This window comes from Psammomys obesus, unplaced genomic scaffold (genome assembly GCF_907164565.1).
Source record: "Psammomys obesus unplaced genomic scaffold, mPsaObe1.curated_primary_1811, whole genome shotgun sequence".
NCBI lineage: Eukaryota > Metazoa > Chordata > Mammalia > Rodentia > Muridae > Psammomys > Psammomys obesus.
In genome coordinates, this window is record NW_026594428.1 from 1821120 (window position 1) to 1828893 (window position 7774).

Sequence of the window (7774 nt, forward strand, 5' to 3'; positions counted from 1 at the left end):
GGAGATGATCAGGTGGTTTTTCTCCTTCAGTTTGTTTATGTGGTGGATTACATTGATGGATTTCTGTATGTTGAACCACCCTTGCATGCCTGGGATGAAGCCTACTTAGTCATGGTGGATGATATCTTTGATGTGTTCTTGGATTCGGTTTGCAAGTATTTTATTGAGTATTTTTGCATAAATGTTCATAGGAGAGATAGGTCTGAAGTTCTCTTTTTTGTTGGATCTTTGTGTGGTTTAGGTATCAAGGTTACTATGGCTTCATAGAATGAGTTTGGTAGTGTTCCTTCTGTTTCTATTTTGTGGAATAGTTTGAGAAGAATTGATGTTAGCACTTCTTTGAAGGTCTTGTATAATTCTGCGCTGAAGCCATCTGGTCCAGGGCTTTTTTTGGAGGGGAGACTGTTAATGACTGCTTCAATTTCCTTGGGAGATATAGGACTATTCAGTCTTTCTACCTGATCTCGACTTAATTTTGGTAGATGTAATCTGTCAAGAAAATTATCCATTTCATTTAGATTTTCAAATTTTGTGCCATATAGGTTTTTGTAGTATGACCTAATAATTGGATTTCCACAGTGTCTGTAGTTATGTCCCCATTTTCATTTCTGATTTTGCTGATTGGATAGTTTCTCTCTGCTTTTTAGTTTGGCTAAGGGTTTGTCTATCTTGTTGATTTTCTCAAAGAACCAGCTTTTTGTTTCATTGATTCTTTGGATAATTTTATTTTTTTCTAATTGATTAATTTCAGCTCTGAGTTTGATTATTTCCAGCCGTCTGCTCCTCTTGGGTGTATCTGCTTCTTTTTTTTTCTAGGGTTTTCAGTTGGGCCATTAAGTTGTTGATGTTACGAATTTCTTCTTGCAAGCACTTAGTGCTATAAATTTTCCTCTGAACACTGCTTTCAATGTGTCCCATAAAGTTGGGTATGTTGTGCCTTCATTTTCATTGAATTCTGGGAAGTCTTTAATTTCTTTCTTTATTTCTTCCTTGACCCAGCTGTCATTGAGTAGTAAGTTGTTCAGTTTCCATCTGCGTGTCGGCTTTTTGTTGTTTCTGTTGTTGTTGATGTCCAGCTTTAGTACATGGTGGTTAGATTGTATACAAGGGATTCTTTCAATCCTTTTGTATCTGTTGAGGCTTGCTTTGTGACCCACTATATGGTCTATTTTGGAGAAGGTTCTATGTGGTGCTCAAAAGAAGGTATACTCTTTTGAGTTTGGATGAAAAGATCTGTAGACATCTATTAGGTCCATTTGATTTAGGGATTCTGTGAGTGCTTTTATTTCCCTATTTGGTGTCTGTCTAGTTGATCTGTCCCTTGATGAGAGTGGGGTGTTGAAGTCTCCCACTATTAAGGTATTAGGATCAATGTATGATTTAAGCTTTAATAATGTTTCATATACGAATGTAGGTGCTCTTGTATTTGGGGCATAGATATTCAAGATTGTGATGTCCTCTTGGTGGATTTTTCCTTTGATGAGAATATAGTGGCCCTCCTTATCTTTTTTTATTAACTTGGGTTGAAATTCTATTTTATTTGATATTAGGATGGCTACTATCACTTGTTTTCTGGAACCATTTCCTTGAAAAACATTTTTCCTGTCCTTTACTCTGAGGTGGTGTTTATCTTTGTTGCATAGGTGTGTTTCTTGGATGCAACAGAATGTCGGATCCTTTTTCTGCAACCATTCTGTTAGCCTGTGTCTTTTTATTGGTGAGTTGAGTCCATTGATATTGATAGATAGTAGTGACCAATGCATGTTAGTTCCTTTTGTAATGGAGTAGGTGATCTTACCCTGTTTCATTGCTTGTTTTCCTTTCATGTTGTTGGGATATCATCTGTATGCCCTGTTTTCTTAGGTGAAGTTGTTTTCGTTGGATTGGAGTTTTCCTTCTAGTATCTTCTGTAGGGTTGGTTTGCTGTGTAGATATTGCATAAATTTAGTTTTGTCATGGAATATTTTGTTTTCTCCATCTATGTTAATTGAAAGCTTTGCAGGGTATAGTAGTCTGGGTTGACATTTGTGCTCTCTTAGAGTCTCCATGATACTTGCACAGGCCCTTCTGGCTTTCATAGTTTCTGATGAAAAGTTCGGTGTGATTCTGATAGGTCTACCTTCATATGTTACTTGGCCTTTTTCCCTTGCTGCTTTTAATATCTTTTCTTTGTTCTGTAGATTTAGTGTTTGACTATGATGTGACATGATGTGTTTCTTTTCTGGTCTAGTCTATTTGGAGTTCTGTAGGCCTCTTGTCTATTTATGGACATCTCTTTCTTTAAGTTGGGAAAATTTTCTTCTATGATTTTCTTGAAAATATTTTCTGGACCTTGGAGCCTGGAGTCTTCTTTTTCATCAATTCCTGTTATTCTTAGATTTTGTCTTTTCATAGCGTCCTTGATTTCTTGGATATTTTGTGATTGGAACCTTTCTGATTTTACTTTTTCTTTGAGAGAAGTATCAATTTCTGCAAGTGTGTCTTCAGCTCCAGAGATTCTCTCTTCCATCTCTTGTATTCTGTTGGTGATGCTTACTTTTGTGGTTCCTGATCTTTTCTCCAAGTTCTCCAGCTCAAGAGTTTTCTCATTTTGTGTTTTCTTTATTGATTCTAATTCTGTTTTCATGCCTTGCACCATCTCTTTCATCTGTTTGAATTTGGATTCCTGTCTCTCTACGATGGACTCTATTTCTTTGTTCATTTCCTTTTTGTATGCCACTAATTTTTTCTCTACTTGTGCCTCTATTTGTTTGGCTATGTTTGCCTGTGTTTCTTTAAGGCTTTTGTCTATTTCTTCTTTCTTTACCTCCAATTGACTGGCCAACTCTTTGAAAGATTTGTTTATATCTTCCTTATGAGCCTCAAATAATTGGGTAAGCATGGCTTTAAGGTCATTTTCCTGTGCTTCTGATGAATTGGAGTAGCCATAAATTTTGGGGTTTCCTGGTGAAGTCATGATGTCCTGATTTATGTTGGAAGTGTTCTTTCGCCTACCCCTGGGCATTGGCTTATCTGAGACCTTCCCTGTTTGTTTTTGGATTCTGCAGATCAGACTGGTACTGTCTCTCTCTGGCATCTGGAGAGTTCTTCAGCAAGCTGAGAGAGGTCCCGTGTCCTTAGCGTGTGCTGAGTATTAGCTGTATCTGTGGGAAAAAAGTATGCAGGCGCAGATGGGGCAAATACAAATGTGTGTGTGTGTGTGTGTAGGTGTGCGTGGACGTGTGTCTCGAGGGACAGAGTGATGGCTAATGTTGAACCCTTGAGTGTGTGGGAGGGGCTCTGCAATGTATATGTCGCAGGCGCTAGTGATGATCGCAGCACAATTTCTGGCATTAACTGCCTTAACTCCTCAATTAGACCCACAGAGCAGAAACTTCAATGTCCCAAGTGTCCCTCTGTTTCCCAAAGTGGGTATATGGGTGGGAGGGGGTTCGATGCCTGGCTTCTGTTTTAGAAGGACACTGGATCTGGGGATCTGCAGATTCTCAAGGGTTCACTCACTTACAGGCAGGTCACTTGGCAGAGATAGGGGTAATCGGGCTCTCTGCTCTCTGGTTTGGCCCTGCTTCTTTGATGTCCTCCGCCAGCTCCGTGCTGCTGTCACTGCCAGGTTATGAGGTCTTGCTGCAGCTGGAGATTTCAAGGTGGTCACGTCAGTAGGGATTGGGGTAACCAGGCTTTCTGTTCCCTGGTTTGGCCCTAGTTAGTCTTAAACTGGAGGGTTGATGTGCCCTGCCAGCTCAGTGGTGCTCTTCTGCCAGGTTAGAAAGTCCCCCTGTAACTGGAGACTGGGTTGCTAGTCCAGATGCTTTCTGGGAAGTCCTGGGGTCTCTTCACTGTGTTCTCCCAGCACCTGGTGTGTCTAGCTAGTGTGGAGTTTCTGCCTGGTTTTGGTGAGTATATAGCGTATTTTCTGTCACTTTGGGATTGGGCAGGCTGTACAGTCAGTGATCGCGATCCTGTGGAGCTACTATGGCGTCTAGCAGACTTGGGCCCTGGGAGAATGGTGCAACCGCTGCATGGATCTGGGACTCTGAGATGGGTACTGCTGGCACTTGCCGCTAAAGGGCTTGGAGCTCCTCCCCAGCTGCTGCAGACCCCAGGCAGTTATGTCTTCCCCAAACAAGTCTCCGGGTGACCCGAGACCAAAGTTTTCGCCTCCTGCGATGTTCCCTGTTGTTTAGGAAGCCTCACCGTTGTTTTCCTGTGTTAGAGGTCCTTCCATGCACCAACTCAGATGGTTAGCACTTCCACAGCTCAGAAACTATGTGTGCTAGTCGCCATCTTGGCCCTGTCTGAAGATTTTTATCAACAGACAAGAAAATATCAGGAAAGAGAAAGCTGTATTTTTTATTTTTGCTCAAATTACAGTGTTACTACAATATGAAGTATTGTACAATACTACATATTTTATACTATATGTCTCAACTGCTGAGACATATTAACTATATATTGAACTTTGATTTAGTAGTATAATATTACTTATATATGTTTTTTATATTTTTATAAACAGTAGCTTTCAGTAGTTTTTTTTTAAGAATAATGCTTTTTTTATTGATTTGAGTAACATGATTTTTACTGTTCAATAATTTTCTCCTTGAGAAGTCGTTTGCTGGATGCCTGTTAAGTTTATCATCTATCTTTCCAACACAATGGCTCATATGTAACTTTTCTTTTTCTGCTTAAGGAGTCAGTGGCTTGATCCCTAACACCTTATTAAAAGGAAATTTATGTCATCCAAGATCATGCATACAGATAATAAAACTAAATAGTACCTCTTCGAAAGAAATGTGTTATTTTAAAAAGAGGTAGTATTTTTAATTATGTGCATGTGTGTCTATCTATGGGTACATGCACTTGAGGGCAGGTGACCTCAGAGGCTACAGGTGTTTGATTTCCTGGAGCTGGAGTTATCGAGTTATGGCTTGATCACTGAGAACTGAACTCAGGTTCTCTGCTAGAGCAATCTACATTCTTAAATGCTGAGCCATCTCACTAGCCCAGAAACATGGAGGGTTTTATTTTTTTTGGGGGGGGTGTTAGCGTGTTATTTCTCACAGATGACTCGGGCAGCACCTGCTTCCAAGATATAGAACATCTGAGGATGGCTGGGGTTAGGGTGGGTGCCTGGGTTAAGTCTTTTTACAAAAAAAAAGAATCCAGAATATTCAAAATTATTTTTTCTTCTTTCCATGCAAATAAAAAACATTGTTTGTTTCAATGCTGGGGACCCAGAGCCTCCTGCATGCTAGGCAAACCCTCTATCAAGCAAGCCACCCCCTCAGCCCTTGTGTGTATGTTTGGGAAGAATAGATCAACAGTATTGGGCAGAAAATGAATGCAGGAAACTCTTGACTTCTGTCCTCTAACTCTGACTTGAGAATGTATGACACTTAGAGAGCTTTCGAGAAGGCACAGTTTTGCCCTGTGTGGGGTCAGGAAGCTCTGTCTGTTGTCATCATTGCCGACGTCTGAAGGATTCACACATGCTCCAGAGGTAGCTGGGTGAGGAGGGCCCCTCCAGGCGTGGTGGCCCTCAGGAGAAAGCACCTGTACTTCTGTACTTCTATACTTCTGTACCTCCACAGTGGAAATCTATACCGGGCATACGTTGCCCACGTGTGGGCACCACTGAGGAAAGACCACTGGGAACGGGTGAAAGGAAACTTCCTTGATTATAATGAATGGCATTTTTCTATGAAAATGGCTTCAAAATACATTTCTTAAAATCCAGCAACCACATCTTTTAAGAGAGCCAGTCTAGACCCGACAACAGGCTGTGAACACAAGCAAACATAATCAACCAACAGGTGGCAGAATCAGCTGAAAGCCCCTGGAAATTCCAGCCGAGGTCAAGCCCTTTAAGTGTGCATCAGCCATCTAGGACACTTGGAGGTCTGGTTCCCCGTAGGCTGCTTCACTGCAATGTGACATTAAAATATTCTTCAGGTGTCACTACTTTTGGTCCACCAAAGTAGTCCAAGAACCAGATATTGGTTATATTTAACTTAGCAAAGAACCAATTATGGCTGGAAGGCCAAGTTTTCATCTCAGGATGTCGAAGGAATAATGAATTATTTGCGTAGTCTGCTTCTGTCTCGTTCACCTTGGTCACAGCTCCCGACACTCATTATGTGAACACACAGGGGACTCTGAGGATCGAAGCCATGGTTCCTACAGAAGACAGCCTGTGCTAAAGACAAAGTCAGCGTGGCCTGTGGGGTTTCCTTTAGGTCGCTCACTAGCTGCTGCATGGGACTCAGGTACATGTAAGGCACGCCACTACCTGCGCCCGGGGGACCGTCATTGAAGGAGATGACGTCTGCGAAAGGCCTGCCGCGCACCGCCTCCAGCGTGGAGATGGTGGCCAGCGAGCCCGAGTCCGAGACGTGCGTCACGAAGCAGGCCACGCCCGCTACGCGTCTTCCTGGGGTGGCAGCGGGGGCAGTCACCCGTCCGCGTCCCAGTCCCCGTGGCCCTGGCCTCCTCGACCCCTGTAGTGCCACCAGCATTGGTGCTATCATGGCTATGAGCAGGGAGCGCGCGGGCCCAGGAGCGGGAGCAGCCATCGCTTTCAGTAGTTCTTACAAAAAGAAAGAATCAGTAGATTAGCACAATGATTGATTTGTTGAACAAATCAATATCATATCCTCATATCATTGTGAGGGTTTCCAGTTTCACTGATGCAATACATTCATAAAGAATGTTTCAGAAACCTAAATTCAAGCAAACCAGAATGGACCTGGTATTTATGGAAGTCAATGCTATGATTTTAATTTAATTTTCATGAAGATATTTTATGGAATAAAGTCAAGACCTTTTTCTTACTAGCACAACATTTTTGGCCTTTTCAACTACATGTAGATATGCACATATAAACCTATGTATGTATGTATGTACATATAATACATATAAATGTCTTTATGCATTGTGGATACATATGCCCACATATGTAGAAGTTATTGGACCTTCCTAAACACACATGTACACATGTGCATACACACACACACACACACACACACACACACATACACACAGCAGTCTATCTTCCTAGAAATAAGCAAATATAACAGAGAAATACAAAGCAAAGAGCTGTGTATTTTTAATGCCATGTGGAAATGAAGATATATTAAGACATATTTAGTAAGTAAATAATTTTTACCTGGAAAACTTAAATGTAAATTACTTAACTTGATTTGTAACTTTATTGTAACCATCAGCGATAACATTTCTTACATTAACCTAACCTATATAGGACACAGATCACATGTTGAGGGTTAAAGAGGAATTGATTTCAGGAACTGGATTTTTCAGTGTGGATAAATGTGGTAAAACTGAAATCTGTGTGCTTTGGGAATTTTTTTTTTCTTATATTATGATTTAAAGATCTTAAAAATGAAAAAAAAATCAATTCTTTTTAACATCTCTCTTTGTATTTTATTTGTGCTTTATTATTTATTTAAGGTATTAATTTTTACATGATACGCTTCATAAACTCATGCTAATTTAGCACTCAAATTTTAATTATTGGTTTGCATTTTTCTTTATTGTTATTATCATCATTTATTACAATTTATTCAATTTGCATCCTGGCTGTGGCCCCTTCCCTCATCTCCTTCTAATCCCACCCATCTTCTCTCTTCTCCCTCTATGGCCCTCCCCTAGTCCACTGATAGGGAAGGTCCTCCTCCCTTTCTATTTGACCCTAGCTTATCAGGTCTTATCAGGACTGGTTACATTGTCTTCCTTTGTGGACTGGCATGGCTGCTCCTCC

At 40.9% G+C, this 7774-nt stretch overlaps 1 pseudogene; it reads right to left on the bottom strand.

Moving 5' to 3' along the window:
* Nucleotides 1-5698: 5698 nt before the first annotated feature.
* Nucleotides 5699-6569, bottom strand: LOC129685491 (protein CREG1-like; annotated as a pseudogene).
* Between the last annotated feature and the right edge of the window lie 1205 nt (nucleotides 6570-7774).